At 37.9% G+C, this 19,777-nt stretch overlaps 1 long non-coding RNA gene across 2 annotated transcripts in view; it reads left to right on the plus strand.

The window, feature by feature from the left end:
- Window positions 1–19,777, plus strand: part of LOC115939891 (uncharacterized) — a 168,544-nt gene that overhangs the window by 61,042 nt on the left and 87,725 nt on the right. The gene's annotated exons all lie outside the window — the stretch shown is intronic.

Raw genomic sequence — 19,777 nt, forward strand, 5'->3', positions numbered from 1 at the left:
TTGCCTTATTTCATTGAGCATAATACTCTCTAGCTTCATCCATGTTGTCACAGATGGCAAGATCTCATCCTTTTTATGGCTGAGTAATATTCCATTGTGTGTGTGTGTGTGTGTGTGTGTGTGTGTGTATCACATCTTCTTTATCCATTCATCTATGGATGGACATTTGGATTGCTTCCGTATCTTGGCTATTGTAAATAATGGTGCAATAAACATGAGGGTGCATATATCTTTTCAAATTAGTAGTTTCATTTTTAACGCGTAATGCCCATTAGTGATATTACTGGATCATGTAGTATTTCTATTTTTGATGTTTTGAGGAATCTCCATACTGTTTTCCACAGTTACTACACCAATTTACATTCCCACCAACAGTATACAAGATTTCCTTTTCCTCCACATCCTCACCAACACTTGTTGTTTCTTGTGTTTTCGATTTTAGTCATTCTGACAGGTGGTAAGGTAATATCTCCGGGTGGTTTTGATTTGCATTTTCCTGATGATGAGTGATGTTGAACAGCTTTTCAAGCATCTGTTGGCTATCTGTATGTCTTCTTTGGAGAAATGTCTATTCACGTCCTCTGCCCACTTTTAATCAGATTATTTGTGGGTTTTTTGGTGTTAAATTGTATAAGTTTGGTCCCAGAGTTTGGCCAATGGTTGGTACCATGACTCCGGATACTTCCAGAAATAAGCAGATGTGCTGTGTGAGCTCCTTCCTTGATCCTCTTCTTTTTCATGCATGATGGGGGAAAAAAGCCCGTGATTTTGCTAGATTTCTTATTTTAACAAAGTGTGAGTCCTATATAGTTAAAATTAACAACTAGCAATACTTTGGATATTAACCCCTTATCAGATACATCATTTGCAAATATCTTCCTTGGAAGTATAATTTTTTTTAGGATTTATTTGTTTATTTTAGAGAGAGAGAGAGAGGGAATGAGAGAGAGCTTGCAAGAGTGGGAGGGGTGGGGGGGTAGACTTCCAAGCAGACAATGGGCTCAGCATGGAACCAGTTGTGGGGCTCTAGCTCATGACCCTGAGATCACAACCTGAGCCAAAATCAAGAGTTGGATGCTTAACTGACTGCATCACCCAGGCACCCTGGAAGTATAATTTTTTTAAAAAAGAGTCTTGTAAAACTATTGAAACTTAGACATTTTGTTGCTTAAAATGTCCTTAAAAATAACCTTTAGAGAAATTCTTGTGCTTTGAGAGTCCCAAGAACATACTAGTTTGAAGATTTGTTAGGAAGACTCATTTAACTAAACAGGTTATAATCATGGCTTAAGTTTATACAGCATAAGATACAAAATAGAATCAGCAGAAAAAAAGATATGCCTACGTGAAGACCAGAAAGATTAGGCACAGACTTCCAGGTCTTCCCTATGTGTCAGTCACACTGTAGTGCTTTCGGTCTAGTAGCAAATTATAGGAATGTGTATAAGATACCTCTGCCCAGGTAAGCTCACTTAGGTCTCAGGACCCAGAATTCTTACAGGAATCTGCTTATGTAGGCACATTCTTCCTACGTGACCACTATGGTGCAGACCTCAAACCAGGAGGCAGATGCACATGATAAATCTTGACGTGCATGTTAAACAAGACTGAAAGTCAGATATATCTTGTCTTAATGCATTCAGAGGATAAGTGACTATGCTAACTCCAATGGCTTAGCTCCCTTCTTCCTTGAAGTTTATGATTCTGACTTGTTGCTTTACTTGATAATTTGTTGCCCTGTTAGTAATGTTGCAATTGACATCTCTGTGTGTATAAATAGTAAAATTCTTATAAGATTGCTCTGCAAATCAGAAGATCATTTGTTCCTCTTTTCTTTCATGCATGATGGGGGATAAAGCCTATGACTTAGCTAGATTTTTTATTTTAACAAACTATGAGTCTATCTATCTAGTTAAAATTAACAACTAGCAAGAGATTCTAGCAGCATATAATTTTAAAATATTTTATTATGGAAGTAATATATGCTTGTAAACTCTTCATAATACACAGTGCAGTATAATAATAGCATGTTTTTGTTAGTCTAGAAATAATGAATTGAAGGTTCCAATAATTGCCATAGAACTTATCTATTTAAAGTATACAATTCAGGGGGTGCCTGGGTGGCTCAGGCATTGAGTGTCTGCCTTCAGCTCAAGTCTTGATCCCAGGGTCCTGGGATCCAGCCCTGCATCGGGCTCCCTGTTCGGCGGGAAGCCTGTTTCTCCCTCTCCCACTCCCGCCCCCCCCCCCCCCGCTTGTGTTCCCTCTCTCTTATTTATAAATAAATAAAATCTTAAAAAAAAATAAAGTAGACAATTCAGTGGTTTTGGTGTATTCATAAAATTGTGCAACCATCACTAAAAATTTAGAACATTTTCATCACCCCATCACTCCCATTTCTACTCAAATCATAAACTCTAGGCAACCGCCAATCTGCTTTCTGTCTACATGGATTTACGTATTTCAGACATTTCATATAATTCATATATGAGCAAAGCAGTCCTTTGTTACTAGCTTCTTTCACTTAGCATGTTTCAAGGTTCATCCATGTCATAACATGCATCAGTACTTTATTTCCTTTTATTGCTGAATAATATTCCATTGTATAATTATATCACATTTAATTTATCCATTTATCAGTTGATAGGTATTTGTTTCTACTTTTTGGCTATGATGAATAGCACTGCTCTGAACATTCATGTACAGGTTTTTGTTTGAACATATTTTCATTTCTCTTGGGTATATAGCTATGAGTGATTTGCTGGGTCAGATGATAGCTCCATGTTTAACATTTTGAGGAACTTCTAAACTCTTCCTTCCAGCACTGTATGAGGGTTCCTACTTTTTCACATCCTCCCAACACTTGTTATTATTTGTCTTTTCATGATTGTTATACAAGGTGGATTTTTTTTCTTTCATACTTCCAGATATAATCTCTAGTGAAAAATCAATAATTACCATCTTGAGGCTCTCCTAAATTCTGAGAAAGGATAGTGCTCTGACAGAATAGTTTCTTTTTTAATTTTTATTTTTATTATTTTTTAAAGATTTTACTTATTTATTTGACACAGAGAAAGAGGGAGAGAGCACGCACAAGCAGGAGTGGCAGGCAGGGGAGAAGCAGGCTCAATCCCAGGACCCCGGGTCATGACCTGAGTGGAAGACAGACGCTTAACCATCTGAGCCACCCAGGTGTCCCTGACAGAATAGTTTCTTATCACTCAACTCTTCTGTTCAGTTTTTAGTTGGGAATATTGCATTATATAATTGTTAAAGTCAAATGATTTCTAAATTTATGTACCAGCAGGAAGTGGCGAATTTACCATTACTGGACATATTTAAACGACAATGGAATGATTAGTTAGCAGAGACATTTCAAAGGCAATATATACATGGGTTGGAATAGATGGTGTTTTGGGGGCTCCAAGATCACCCCAGCTTTGGTGATTTTTACAAGACTCAATAGCAAGTGAAAATCACAGCTAAAGTTTAGCACAACATAGGCTACAGAGCAAAAGCAATAGAAAAATGTCATGCATCAGGTGGTGTTTAGAGAGGTCTAACACATATTATAAGTCCTTCCTAATCTGAAGCCACACAGGATATGTTTTATCTCTAGAAGCAAACTACAGGGACATGGGGTGGAATGTCTTTGCTCAGAGAAGCTCATTCAGGATTCAGCGTATGAGGCCTTTATGGAGGACTGGTCACATAGGCATATCCTGCTGTGCTACCACGGTAGCAACCGAAACTCAGGACTTCAACAATGAAACCAGGTGTACATCATCAATCTGGATTTTGTGCAAAGCAAATTGATAAACTGGTATGGCACTGTTTATTGCTCTGGATGACACAATATAATCACCAGTTAGTTATGTAAAGAACACTCTGAGGACCACATTGCTGTGGGCTGGCCAAGGGTCAACCATAGTTCAAGGCTGCCTTGGAGATGTGAGGACTGAGTGACTAGACCTGACGTGTCGGCTTACCTCATGAATGGTCTCTTAAAGAGAGTTGTTATCATTCTGGAATCTTTATTAATAAGATTTACACACTAAAATTCAATATGCCCAAAGAATGGAGAACAAATTTATTGAGGAGAAAACAGATTGCAAAGAAAATAATAAGGAAGTGACTGGAATCAATCACATAAATATTAAAGGTTACAAATCAGTTTTAACCTATTTGCTTAGGAAAAAGAGTGGTAAGTAGAACTTGGATATTAATATTGTGGTATTTATTTTTTATTTTTAAAAAATTTTTATTTTTAAGATTTTATTTATTTATTTGACAGAGAGAGACAGAGGGAACACAAGCAGGGGGAGTGGGAGAGGGAGAAGCAGGCTCCCCGCTGAGTGGGGAGCCTGACACGGGGCTTGACGTGGGCCTGAATCCCAGGACCCTGGGATCATGACCTGAGCCAAAGGCAAATGCTTAACGACTGAGCCACCCAGGTGCCCCTTAAAAGTTTTTATTTTCGGGTGCCTGGGTGGCTCAGTTGGTTAAGCGACTGCCTTCGGCTCAGGTCATGATCCTGGAGTTCCAGGATCGAGTCCCGCATCGGGCTCCCTGCTCGGCAGGGAGTCTGCTTCTCCCTCTGACCCTCCTCCCTCTCACGCTCTCTGTCTCTCATTCTCTCTCTCTCAAATAAATAAAATAAAATCTTTAAAAAAAAAAAAGTTTTTATTTTCATTCTAGTTAGTTAACATACAGTGTTATATTAGTTTCAGGTGTACATATGGTATTTATTTTTAATTTGGGAGGACATATTAAGTCTATCTTCTACAGTAAGAAGTCTAACTTCTATCTTGGTGATAGAATGACCCAGTAGGAGCCCAGCCTGTAGGCATGCAGGAATAAGAAAAAAGAGCATGTAATCAGTGTCAGAAGGGGGAAACAGAAATTATATGTATCAGAAGATTAAGTGTGGACCAGATAGCAAGGTCACACTGGCCCTTTTAGGAAAGGGAAGTTTAAACAGCTAAGAGTGGAACTGCGGTATAGACGAGGAAGTGAAGATGCTTAGGAGAGGAAAAGAGCAGAAGTAGAAAGGGAAATGGGCCCACAAGTTTTGCTTTTAATTTCTCTTCCTTTTTCTGCCTTCTTCTTTTCTCTCAACAAAGATTTACAGAGGACATATCAAATAGGCACTAAGAGCACTTGAAATGTGTCCTGAACAAGGGATTTCCGAATCAGCCTGAGTCACGTGTGTCTAGATGTTTTCCTAATGTGCATTAAACCCCTGTTTGTTGAATTTGCACGAAGGGCTCTTAAAGAAAGGCCATTTACGCGGAAAGCGTGGATAGACAATAGGTTGATTTATAGCTTTGGGGAAGCCTGAATGTTTGGATTTTGGCTCTTTGTTAACATAAGGGTGGTGGAATTTATGATGTGCTGTTTAAAATCTGAATCTCCCCTGGCAAACCCCAAGGTCACTTTCTTTACTGATGGTTTTCAACCAGCCTAACCAGTTAGATCACCTGACTTGATTATGTGACCCGAAGGAAAAAAACCCTGTTGGAAACTTCTGCTTTAGCCTCTCCTGAAGCCAAGATTCCTTGTACATATCTTGATGGTTTAAACTGGGGAGAAAGCCTATCCCACCATGAGTTTAAGGACCCAGGGGAGCTTGTGTTTATTGTTTTGAACTACTAAATTTTTGAGGTAATTTCTATGTAATAATAGATAAATAGCTAATTGATCAAGGCATGAGTTCGTCTTTTGGGTATCTGGATGAAATAAAGCTGAATGTGATGAATAGTCCCTTTATTTCATGCTTCAGAGAACTTTTTTTTTACAGCTTCCCACCTCCACATTCCACACAGTATACACATTTTGGGATGGGTGAGAGGTATGCCTTATTTTGTAAGTTGGGAGAAGGGTGATTAGAATACTAGCAGACCCCAGACACGTTCCCAGGCAGGTCGGTTCCATGAGAGAAAAATAGAAGCTGAGAGACAGAAATCGGTTCTTTTAAAACTTTTCATGCTCATGCACATCTTGGAATTCTTTAAGTTCCCACAAGGGAACATACCCCAATTTGAAGACCACTGGAGAGGAGGTGCTGTGCTGTGTTGGGAAATACTCTGAACCAGGAAACAGTGAATGTGATGAAATAAACACTTTTGAGAAGAATTCCACTGGGTCCCTGTTGCTGACACTCAAGCTATAGTCAACCTAGAAAGGCATCATAAACCAGGGTCTGAGCTCAGTTGGGTCTCTTGTTGCTGACACTCAAGCTATAGTCAACCTAGAAAGGCATCATAAACCAGGGTCTGGGCTCAGTTGGGTCTTCATAGAAGACATCTATGTATGAGCTCCATCTCCTTGCCCTTGATGCTCCTTTTCTCTGAGAGATGGAAGATGCATGTCAGCTTGCTTGGTTGTTTCTGACAACTTTTTTTTTTTCTGGAATTCCTTTGTTTTATTATGCTTGTTAATGTGGATCTTCTAATTGTTTCTTTCTTCCTCATACACATTTACCCAACATAGGACCTCTTGCCCTTCATGATATATGTTTTGAATGGCAACTCTGGATATAGTTAGCCAACTTAAGACATTTCAAGATGTGAGTCTATAAGGGCTATTTAATGTTTTACTATCACTGCCCATGCATAATCACATTTTAACATCGTTCTTTCAGTTTTATTAAGATATAATTGACATATAGCACCACAATAAGTTAATATTATTTCATAGATACACAAAAAAAGAAAAAGGAAAAAAATTGTTTGTGATGAGAACTCTTAGGATCTATTTTCTTACAACCTTTAAATATACTATACCATTTAAAAAAATCTTATCAATCCAATTGAGAGCTGGCTCTTAATAAAGGACATAGTAGAACTCCTTCTCTGGGGATGCCTGGGTGGCTCAGTTGGTTAAGTGTCTGACTTTGGCTCAGGTCATGATCCCAGGGTCCTCGGATCAAGTCCCATATTGGGCTCCTTACTTAGCGGGAAACCTGCTTCTCCCTCTGCCTGCTGCTTCCCCTGCCTGTGCTCTCTCTCTCTCTCTAATAAATAAATAAAAAAAAAAAGAAAAGAGAGAAAGAAAAAAAAAAGAACTCCTTCTCTGTTATCTTTACAGTTCCTGAGGTTTTGGTAAACTCTCATGGCTTCAGTTGCCATCTATGCATCTGTAACAAAGATGCTGAAAGTGATTCTTCCTTTTGAATCAGAATCAGGGACTAGTGTTGAAAGCTGAGGCAAAGAACCAAGAAAGACATTTTAAAGACAGTCACCCATTTCGCGGCTAGATTCCACCCCTGGGGTTACCAACAGATAGCAGGATGAGCTTTATTCATATCAGCTTTCACCCTACCCCAACTCCAATCTACAGAAGAGGGCTGGGGAGTGGTAGGGAAAAGGATATGGAGTCAGAGTTGCCCATAGCCACGTGGTCCTTGCTTCCTTCGCAAAACTAAGCGAGAGAGAAGACTCCAATAGAAACACTGAGAGAGCTTGGGATGCCTGCAACAAGGAGACTGACATTTCTTCTCCAGATGAACCTTAGAGTTGTTAGCATGACAGTGAGAGGCAGCCTTGGAGTGGTCACAACTCTCACTGTTTGGCATGGCAGGGACATGTGTTCTTGGACCTTTAGCTGGCCCCAAAACATTGTTGGTCAGGTGAGGGGATCCTAGCCGTAAAAAGCTGGAGGAAATGGGTGGGGGTAGATTGAGAAGGAATTGATCAAATGAAAGCCAGATCTCACGTCAGTATGGTGGAGGAAATAATGGAACTGACTCTTACTGACCCAACCCCCCACCAGCCACTACTTTCGGTTTCTCAAGCCAAAATTCTAGCAAGAAATGGAGGGTAGGGAAGTTTTGAATTAGACATGTGACTGCATTTTTTAACTGGACTGGACTAAGTCTTCATAACTGAAAGTGAGGAATCCAAATGGAGATCATGGACTCTGTCCATAACATGTTGTTACAGGACATGAAAAGGGAATTCACGAAGTATTAGGTATTTATTTTTTGTATTTTAGCCAAGTCACACATTATGTTTTTATAATTGAGATCTTCACATAATTTGTATTCTACTGACAGTAGTGAGATAAAAAATTAACATAAAATGTAATTTTCACATAATATATGCAGTTGTTTGGGCCAAAAGTGTAAATTAAGGTAAACATAAAAATAAAGCTATTAACATTAAAAAAAAAAAAAGAATTCAGCAGAACATGATTGAAAGCACTGATTTGAGCAGAAATTTTTTTCATATTTGCACCTCATTGAGATTCATATAAGCTGGTTACTGGCTGATGACTCTAAAATTTACATCTCTAGCTCCCTTTCCATATTCTCAGTGGCATCCTGGGCATCTCCTCTAGGCATCACCACACCAGATTCTGTACAAAGACCATATATGGTAGTTCATTAGTAGGGGTTCAGGAGCCAGACTGACGGGGTTCATTCCTGGCTCTACACTTTGCTAGCTCTGTAATCCTTGGCAAGTTATTTAATCTCTCTGTGCTTTAATTTCTTAATTTGTGAAGTGTGGATAATAATATATTCCTTGTAGGATTGTTATAAGGACTAAATTATTTATATTGGCTGGCACTTGATAGAACAAAACAAATAGTAGAGCAAGGATTTCAACCCAGTTTTATTCAATTCCAGAATTCATGCTGTCAATCACTGAGATATATTCATAATTACATATAGAAATGACAATATTTTGACATATAGGACAGTAAAATATATTGTTAAAATTAATTTCAATTAATTTCAGCTGTTTCATCTTGTTTTTTTAACATAGTTACTAGAAAATTGAAAATTGCTTATGTGTGGCTCACATTCTATTTCTGCCGGACGGTGCTGCTCAGAACCTTATCATTATCTGAAATTTTCTTGCCTTCAGAATCTCAAACATCTCACTCACCAAATACAATCTCTTTCCTTGCATTTTGCCTAAAATGGTCTCAATTAGCTCCTCAACTTATGCACAGAGACACCCAGTCCATCAGTTGACTTAATAAACTCCTATTCATCCTTGAGGGGCAAATCAGTTATCACTTCCTCCTTCTTTGACTTCTTTGATTAGGTCACAGTCCCTGTTATCGCATTCTTTAAATATCATACATTCAGTCCTTTCTGTCTTATTCCTTTTTATAGTTCCAATTTTCTGTTTATTTGTGTAATTATTTGATTACTGTCTGAGTCCTCCACTAGAATGTAAAATCCCTAAGGGGGCAAACTGTATCTGTTTTGACTCAACAGGAATTCCCCAGTGTCTACCACAGCACTGAGACCATAGTAAGTATTCAAAAAGATAAATATTCAGTGAATAAATATTCTCACTCACTCATTTCCCAACTCACAGGGCCTAAGACTCTGCTGACACTAATATTGTATATATTGTCCCTATTCATCCATCCTCTCCTAACTATTCAGACCCCTGTCCAGATTAGACACCCTGATTAATTACTGCAGTGGTTTCTTGGAAGTATCAAATTCCTCATCCCTCTGTCCTCTTACTGCATCTCACTGGTTGTAACTCTGGGTAAACCCGATGCTCTGCTTTCTATTTTTTTTACACCTGGGTAGCCTTTTTCTAAGCCCTGGTGGAGAAAAAGAAACCAGGTATATTGGTACCATTCTAAATTCATAAACTCTAGGGGTGCCTGGGTGGCTCAGTTGGTTGGGCTACTGCCTTCGGCTCAGGTCATGATCCTGGAGTCCTAGGATCGAGTCCCACATCGGGCTCCCTCCTCAGCGGGGAGTCTGCTTCTCCCTCTGACCCTCCCCCCTCTCTCATGCTCTCTCTCTCTCATTCTCTCTCTTCAAATAAATAAATAAAATCTTTAAAAATAAATAAATTCATAAACTCTAAACTTGACTCTTTGGCAAACCCAAATGGCCTTCATACGTCTTGGCAATTCTACTTTATGTTGATGTAGAATTTCTGTCCCATTGGTTTTTAAAAAATTTTTTTAATTGTGAAATATCATTCATACAAAACTTTAAATATAACATATATATAAAGCTTAATAATAAAAAGCACCCATATATCCACCATTCTGTTTAAGAAATAGAATATTACGAGTATCTTTAAGAAAGCATGACCATACAATTTTTTTTCTTTAAATGGGGACACTTTTAAGAGTGAAAGGGTGTGCTAGATGAGCAGAATACAATGGCAGGAGGTGTAAACCAGGACTTTCCCAGGTAAATCAGGACAGGTGGTCACCCTATTTAAAGGCCTCCTGTGTGCCTCACTCAGATTGTATATTCCTCTACTCTGAATTTCATGTTATCTTATTTTTTGTTTTGTTATAGTATATATGTATTCATAAACGTTTTGTTTTGTTTTTTTTAGATTTTTTTTTTTTTTATTTGAGAGAGAGAAAGAGAGAGAGAGCACATGAGAGGGGGGAGGGTCAGAGGGAGAAGCAGACCCCCTGCTGAGCAAGGAGCCCGATATGGGACTCGATCCCAGGACTCCAGGATCATGACCTGAGCCGAAGGCAATCGCTTAACCAACTAAGCCACCCAGGCGCCCGTTTCTTTTTTCTTTTTTTCTTTTCTTCTTTTTTTTTTTTTAAGTAGGCTCCACGCTGGGCAGGGCTTGAACTCACAACCCTGAGATCAAGACATGAGCTGAGATCAAGTCAGATGCTTAACTGACTAAGCCACCCAGGCGCCCCAATGTTGTTTCATTTTACCTGTTTTTAAGCATACTATAAGTTGAATCATACCACATAAATTATTCTGATATTTGTTTATCTTATGCAACAGTGTTTTTGAGATTTATCCATGTGATGTGAGTATCTGTAGTTCATTCAGATTTTTCTACTTTATTCCATGGATGAATATACCAAAACTTACAAATTCTGTGGTTGATTGACATAAGACAGTTTTTAGTTGAGGCTATTACAGTGTTGTTAAGTATATTCTTGGATTGTGTCCTAATGGTCATGTGCAAAACTTTGGGTTATGACCTAGGGCTTTAGGTTATGTGCGTGTTCAACTTTACTCTGCGGAGCAAAACTACTTTAGAAAGTGGTTGTACCAATTCCCACCAGCACTGTGTGCAAGGTCTTATTATTTCACATCCTCACCAACACTTGGTATCATCAGATTAAAACAGTTTTGCAAATCCAGTGTCTAAGAAATACTATCTCATTATTATTAGTATTTTTTAAGATTTTATTTACTTGAGAGAAAGAGCATGAGACGGGGGAGGATCAGAGGGAGAGCGAGAAACAGACTCTCTGCTGAGCAGAGAGCCTGACATGGGGCTCGATCCCGGGACTCCTCCAGGATCGTCACCTGAGCTGAAGGCAGACTCTTAAACGACTGAACCACTCGGGTGCCCCTATCTCATTAAGTTTTTAATTTGCATTCCTTCATTCCTAATCAGGTTGAACATTTTTTTTCATATGTTTATGGTTCTTATTCTATGAAATGCTTTTTGCCCATTTTTCTATGCATTTGTTTTTCTTTTTTATTTGTAGAAATTCTTTATGTATTCTGGATATTAATCCTTCCAGTTGTATGATTTGCAGATATTTTCCTTTTGCTTATCTTTCACTTACTTTATAATGTCTTTTGATAAATAGATGTTCTCAATTTTCATGTGATTCAATTTATTAATCTTTTCTTTTGTTGAGTGTTTTTTATGTGTTATTTAAGAAACACTTGCCTGCTTTAAAGTCTTAAAATATTTTCTTATTTTGTCTTCCAAAAGTTTTATAATTTTGTCTTTCATATTTAAGACTATAATTTGCCTAGAACTTTTTAGTCTCTGTACCGTTTACTTGGGAGCCATGCTTTCTTCGCTGATCTGCAGTGCTGTTCTTTCGTAAGTCATGATTCTATATATGCAAGGGACTTTTTTCTGGGCTCTCATTGTTTTTTAATATGTAATATGTTATTTGTTTCAGGTGGGCTCTCATTTTTATTTCATTGATCCACTTTTTAAAAAATCTTATAGCTAATATACATTTTAAAAGTATTTGACTGTGGCTGGCCCTTTGTTCTTCAATAATACCTTTAGAATCAGTTTGTCAAGTTATAAATTAATCTTAAGGATTTTAGAGATATTGATCCTTCTTATACAAAAGCAGGGTATATCACTACTTTTTAGGCTTTCCCTACTATATCTCAATAAGTTTTATAATTTTCTCCCAAAAGAGCTTGTACATTGTTTGATTTATTCCTAATCACTTGAAATTTTTATAAAATGTATCTTTTTGGGGGTATATTTCCCCCAACTTTTTATTATGAAAAACTTTCAAACACACAGGAAAAAAGAAATAACATAATGCATATCTATATGTCTTCCACCTAGATTCAGTCACTGTTAATTTTGTCATATTTAATGTCTGTGTGTATAATTTTTTGTTGTGCCATTTCCACAAACTTTGCAAGTGTGTAGCCATCATTTAAAACTAGGAAATCTCGGGCACCTGGGTGGCTCAGTTGGTTAAGCGACTGCCTTCGGCTCAGGTCATGATCCTGGAGTCCCGGGATCGAGTCCAGCATCAGGCTCCCTGCTCCGCAGGGAGTCTGCTTCTCCCTCTGACCCTCCCGACCCTCCCTCCTCTCATGCTCTCTCTCTGTCTCTCTCTCAAATAAATAAATAAAATCTTTAAAAAAATAAATAAATAAATAAAACTAGGAAATCTCTTCAAAAAACAAAACAAAATACTAGGAAATCTAATTTTATGGTTACATGAAGACATTCTAAGCAAATTTTGTATTTTCTAAGTATTCACAACTGCTCATTTCTTTCCCTCTGTTTTGTCTTGACCAAACTGTAGTCAGGCTTCTAGTTCCCTAATAGCTCCTAACTCTGCTTGTCCCAAGACTCAGCAACACATGTAGAAAAAGTGGAACATGCACCTGCTTATTAGCTTCTCGTGACAGTTGGCTGACTATAGTGAGACCCTTTTCCCGTCAGACCCCATTGGTCCTTCCTCTTGGTTATCCAGTTTATCCATAAAAGATTCTGCACATCTCTGCTTCTCTTCTTTTACCCTATAAAAGAAAAATAATTTTCTGTTTGATTTTTAGATGCTTGCAGATTTCTGAGATAAGAGTGCTCTCCCTACTACAGTAGTCTTTCTTTCGGATTAAAGTGTCTCCCTACCTAAGTCTGGGTTTGTTTTGATTTGGACATTTCCCTGCCCCAGACCTGGAATCAGCCATTTTTCCATTTAAAAGGAAATTATTCCTTTTAGTGTATACTTTTTTTATTGTCTCTGTGTGTGTGTTCAGGCTTTTTTTATCTAACTATATGAAAGTAAGTTGCAGATATCATGACACTTCACCTATAAATATCTCAGCAAGCATCTCTTAGGAATAAGGAGAATCTTCCTCATAACCACAATCTGTTACCCCACCCAAGAAAATTAACTATAATTCTATAATACCATCTGATATCTAGTCCATATTCAAATTTCCCCAAGTGTCAACATGGCCTTTTATTGCTAGTTTTGTTTGTTTGTTTGTTTTTCTCCTCTACCCAGAATCCAGTCAAGTTTCATGCATTATATTTGGTTGTTTGGTCTTTTGGGTCACTTTTAATTTAGAACATTTGCCTCACCTTCTTTCTTTCTTTGTTCTTCATGACATTGGCTCTTAAAAAACTATACATAACTATTTTACATACATCATAGGATAAAGCAAATAAGAAAATATATCAAGAGTAAAGTGTAAGACAAATAAGATACAAAAGGATAAGAAATAAGATAAAAAAATAAAATGAGAGAAAACAGTAATTTTAAATTTGAACTGGCAATATCAATATCAATTCATGATTTAAAAACTGTATCACTGGGGCGCCTGGGTGACTCAGTTGGTTAAGCGACTGCCTTCAGCTCAGGTCATGATCCTGGAGTCCCGGGATCGAGTCCCGCATCGGGCTCCCTGCTCGGCAGGGAGTCTGCTTCTCCCTCTGACCCTCCTCCCTCTCATGCTCTCTGTCTCTCATTCTCTCTGTCTCAAATAAATAAAAAAAATAAATAAATAAAATAAAAATAAAAATAGAAAAAAATAAAAACTGTATCACTTCCTAATTTTGTTCACTAGAGTGGCCCAGAAGCAATGACACTCCAGTAGCATTGAGCACACTGGGTGCCCAGATTATAGTTTCTAAATACTATTCCCCCCAAAAGGAATCATTGGCTTTTAATTGAAAAAATGGGTGATTTCAGGTCTGACACAGTGAAATACAATGTATGCAAAGAACATCTGGTTATGACCCTGAGACTAGATTTCCTAGTTTTAAATTATGGCTCTACTGCTTGCAAATTTTTGTGGAAATAGGAAAAAAAATATTAACTTCTCTTGTGTTTCGATAGCTTAATCTATAAAGTAGGAGATAATCATAATACTTAGTTCATAGAGCTTTTGCAGAGGATTGAATGGCAATACTTGCAAAGTTGTTAGAATGGTAAATGGAACATAGTAAGTGCTCAAGAAATAATAGGTGTTATTGTCATTATTTTCATTAACACCATTCAGACTTCCTATTGTTCTTATCATAAAAACCAAAATCTTTAACAAGGCCTGTAAGACCCTGCCTTATCTCTCCCTTTCTACCTTATTATGTTTACTGCATACCATTCTTCCCTTTGCTTTCAAAATATGAACCACATTTATGAATGTGCCATATTTTCATTTCCTGTGTTGCTGCACAAAAGCTTTTTACTTTTGATGAAATCCAGTCTACCTATTTTTTCTTTTGTTATTTGTGCTTTCTGTGTCATATCTAAGAATTCCTTGACAAATTTGAGGTCATGAAGATTTATCCTGTTTTATTCTTAATTTTATAGTTTGAGGTCTTATATTTAGGTCATTGATCCATTTTTCAAAAAAGATTTTATTTATTTATTTTAGAGAGAGAGAGAGCACATGAGCAGAGGGAGGGGCAGAGGATGAAGGGGAGAGAGAATCTCAAGCAGACTCCCTGCTGAGTGTGGAACCTGACACAGGGCCAGTCTCACAACCCTGAGATCATGGCCTGAGCCAAAATCAAGAGTCAGATGCTCAACTGACTGAGCCACCCAGGGGACCCTGTCATTAATCCATTTTAAATTAAGTTTCCAATGTGGTATGAAGTAGGGGTACAACTTCATTCTTTTGCAAGTGAATATCCAGTTGTCCCAGCATCACTTGTTGAAGAGACAACATTTCCCCATTGAATGGCCATGGCACCTTTGTTGAAAATCAATTGGCTGTAAATGTATGGGTTATTTCTGGATTCTCAATTCTATTCCATTGGTCAATATGTCTATCTTTATGACAGTATCACACCCTTTTGATTACTGTAGCTTTGTGTAGTAAGTTTCAAAATGCAGAAACATGAGTCCCCAACTTTGTTCTTTTTGAATACTACTTTAACTCTTCACAGCCCCTTGCAATTCCATATAAATTTTAGGATTGGCTTTTCCACATCTGCAAAAAAGGGACATGTATCACTTTTGCTCATAACTCATTGGCCAGAACTATTAACTTGGTCCAATCTAACCTCAATTTAATCCTATGTGTCAGAAAGAAGGGGAGAATCATATATTAGTGAGCAGCACCAATAACCGTGAATCTTACTATTTTTAAATCAAGAGAGTTGCCCTGTCACTCTAGGAGGGGACCAACACCCAATTTATTTAAATGACACTCATATATTCTCTTTACTGACTACTTTTCCTAACCTCTTCTCGCTAAGTCAGAAACTATGAAAGGTATGAGATTTTAAGCTGCTTGCAAGCTAACACATTATGTTGCCATAGGGTTTTATATACACACTGGCAGAAAACAGGAGACCTCTGTGTCAGAGACAAACACCGTGTACTCACAGTGAAGGCAGCAACCAAGGTAACATCATAGATAGCTCTGGCTTCCTGAGCCCCAGTCCTCACAGAGCAACACAGGGAGGGCCAGATGGTGCCTACACATGCTTTTGGGGTGCAATAAAGAAGATGAGGTCCAAGTTTCAGAGACTCTGATCTTTATAGTGCTGCTGGCAAATCTACCTTATCCTACCTTCTAGAAAAAGACATTATTTTATTATCCTGGAATGTAAGTAAAAGTTTCTGGGGAAGTTATCTGTAAATTTCACAGAGGGAGTCACCATTTTGATCTTTACTTATCTGGGAATGCAAATTCATTTGCTCCCGGGGGAGTGCCTGTCTCTGTCTTTCGAGGGCTGTCTGTCTGTACAAGCATTCCTGGACAGATAGTCCTGGGGCACATTTGCTAAACATGTAGCAGTGCTACAGATTAAGGAAAATTGTCTTTCAACATCTCTTAAGATGCCCCCTTCAAAGTTCTGGTTTTGAACATTCCACTGTACTTGCCTTAAAAGAAATCTCATTCTTTTTTTTTTTTTTTTAAGATTTTATTTATTTATTTGAGAGAGAGAGAGAATGAGAGATAGAGAGCACGAGAGGGAAGAGGGTCAGAGGGAGAAGCAGACTCCCTGCTCAGCAGGGAGCCCAATGTGGGACTCGATTCCGGGACTCCAGGATCATGACCTGAGCCGAAGGCAGTTGCTTAACCAACTGAGTCACCCAGGCGCCCCAAAAGAAATCTCATTCTTTCCAACTGTTTCAATTGTGAAGACTCCCAAATTAAGTCCTGCTAATTTCCTCAATATCAAAACACTGTGGGTGAAAAAGTGTTCAATCACAATATTTTGGCAAAAAGCACAATGATAGATGGTGTACAGGACAATAATCTTGAGGTAAGGGGCGCCTGGGTGGCTCAGTCGTTAAGCGTCTGCCTTTGGCTCAGGTCATGATCCCAGGGTGCTGGGATTGAGCCCCACATCAGGCTCCCTGCTCCGCAGGAAGCCTGCTTCTCCCTCTCCCACTCCCCCTGCTTGTGTTCCCTCTCTCGCTGTGTCTTTCTCTGTCAAATAAATAAAATCTTTAAAAAAAATAATAATAATCTTGAGGTAAATGAGGAGATAGGAAACCTCCACATCTCTCACAATTTATTTTATAGAGCCTATTATATTAGATATTAGGAATTGTATTGAATATTACCATTTGTATAAAAAAGGGAGTAAAGAAATAATACATATGTAATTTCTTATGTATACAGGTATCAATGTAATTTTTGCATTTTGTACCATATGAATAGACTATTTAAAATTTTTTAAAATATATCCTGTCAAGCATATATGCTAAAATGATTCAGAATAGAGATAAGGTAATCTTCATATTGTTGAATGGTTTCTTTGTATCCATGTTCTTCCATTTCCTTTTCTTGGACCCAAGATGATGGTAGTGAGGGAACAAGTGTGAAAAGGATATTTTTGAAGTATCCTGGCAATGTCTTCAAAATTCTGAGGGAATTTCATTTCCAACACAAAATTCTGTACCTAGCTGAATGATCAATCCAGTGTAAAGTTAGAAAATCATTTTCATCAATTATATCAGTTAGTGCTATAGATGAGTTTAAAGCTTCATTTTTGGGTTCAAAATGATATTCACCACTTTACACTTACTAGGATGGCTATGATTTAAAAAAAAGAAACAACACAAAAAAACCCTGAAAAGTGTTGGTGAAAATGTGGAGAAATTGCTATACATTGCTGATGGGCATTTAAAATAGTGCAGCCAATACAAAAACAGTCTGGCCATTCCTGTAAAAGGTAAACACAGAATTACCATATGACTCAGCAATTCCACTAATAAGCCTATTCCCAAAGGAACTGAAAGTAGAAACTTAATCAGATACTTGGAAGCTGCTTTTCACTGCAGCATTATTCACATTAGACAAAAGGTATAAATAATCCAAATGTCCAGTGACAGAAGAATGGACAAGCAAAATATGGCATATACATACAATGGGATATTATTCAACCATAAAAAAAGAATGGTGTTCTGACACATGCTACAACATGGATGAGCCTTGAAAACATTATGCTAAATGAAATAAGCTAGCCACCAAAAAATAAATGTTATATGATTCCAGTTACATAAGATATCTAGAATGGGTAAATTCCTAGAGACAGAAAGTAGATTAGAAGTTACCAGAGGCTGGAGGGAGGTGGTGAGCAGTTATTACTTAATGGTTACAATTTCTGTTTGAAGTGATTAAAAAGTTATGGAAATAGTAATAACAGAAGCACATTGTTCTGAATGTGATTGAGGCCATGAATTATATACTTAAGAATGGTTAAAATAGCAAATATTATGTTACATATATAATGAACTACAATTTAAAAAAAATAATAATGTAAAATTCCAAAAGCCATTGAATTGTGTAAATAGGTGAATTCTATGGCATGTGAATTATATACAATATAGCTACTTTAAAAAAAGGACATTCACAATTTCAACCTTGCTGAAAAAGAGATAACTCTGCATGTGCTAGTAAGAACAGTTTGTACATAAGATAAGGTTGATGTATAATTATTTAATAAATGCATGTAAGCTAGCCTGTCTTGAAATCCAAAAAACAATAAAGGAAATACAAAACCAGTAATTGAGGATAGAGCTGTTCCTCAGATCAACTGTCAACTCTTCCAAAACACTACTAGAAAAACCTGTTAATCAGGCAAAACTTTCTTAGAATAAGTGCAGTAAGGAAGAATACCACCTTGATAGTCTTAGTAATGCTTCAGAAGAGTGAAGTCAGAGGAAGATATTTGTAAGGTTTTAGAGCCTTGAGTTCAAGTGGCATAGATGGGTCTTTCAAGAAAGGAAGTTGAGGGATGCCTAAGTGGCTCAGTCGGTTAAGCGGCTGCCTTCGGTCAGGTCATGATCCCAGCATCCCAGGATCGACTCCCGCGTCAGGCTCCTTGCTAAGCGGGGAGCCTGCTTTCTCCCTCTGCCTGCCACTCCCCCTGCTTGCGCTGGCTCTCTGTCTCTCCCTCTCTCTGACAAATAAATAAATAAAATCTTTTTTTTTTAATTTAAAAGATTTTATTTCTTTTTCCACAGAGAGAAAGAGACAGCAAGAGAGGGAACACAAGCAGGGGGAGTGGGAGAAGGAGAAGCAGGCCTCCCGCCGAGCAGGGAGCCCGATGTGGGACTCGATCCCAGGACCCCGGGATCACCACCCGAGCTGAAGGCAGACGCCTAACGACTGAGCCACCCAGGCTCCCAATAAATAAAATCTTAAAAAAAAAAAAAAAAGAAAGGAAATTGATTGGGATTGGACAAAATTTGTGGTATAATAGTTTAGATTGGTGGATAGAGTGAGATGAGGATCTTGAAGTGAGTCATGATAAGTAAACTATTACTTGGTAAGTAAGTTTTTTGTCCATGTGGTTGATCTATTGTCCTAATAGAAAAGCTGTGTGCCTCCAAAAACAGACACATAGATCAGTGGAACAGAATAGAGAGCCCAGAAATGGACCCTCAACTCTATGGTCAACTAATCTTCAACAAAGCAGGAAAGAATGTCCAATGGAAAAAAGACAGTCTCTTCAACAAATGGTGTTGGGAAAATTGGACAGCCACATGCAGAATGAAACTGGACCATTTCCTTACACCACACACAAAAATAGACTCAAAATGGATGAAAGACCTAAATGTGAGACAGGAGTCCCATCAAAATCCTAGAGGAGAACACAGGCAGCAATGACTTCTTCCTAGAAACATCGTCAAAGACAAGGGAAGCAAGGGCAAAAATGAACTATTGGGACTTCATCAAGATAAAAAGCTTTTGCACAGCAAAGGAAACAGTCAACAAAACCAAAAGACAACCGACAGAATGGGAGAAGATATTTGCAAATGACATATCAGATAAAGGGCTAGTATCCAAAATCTATAAAGAACTTATCAAACTCAACACCCAAAGAACAAATGA

The sequence above is a fragment of the Leptonychotes weddellii genome, chromosome 5 (assembly GCF_054177405.1).
Source record: "Leptonychotes weddellii isolate Sample4059 chromosome 5, ASM5417740v2, whole genome shotgun sequence".
Classification (NCBI taxonomy): domain Eukaryota; kingdom Metazoa; phylum Chordata; class Mammalia; order Carnivora; family Phocidae; genus Leptonychotes; species Leptonychotes weddellii.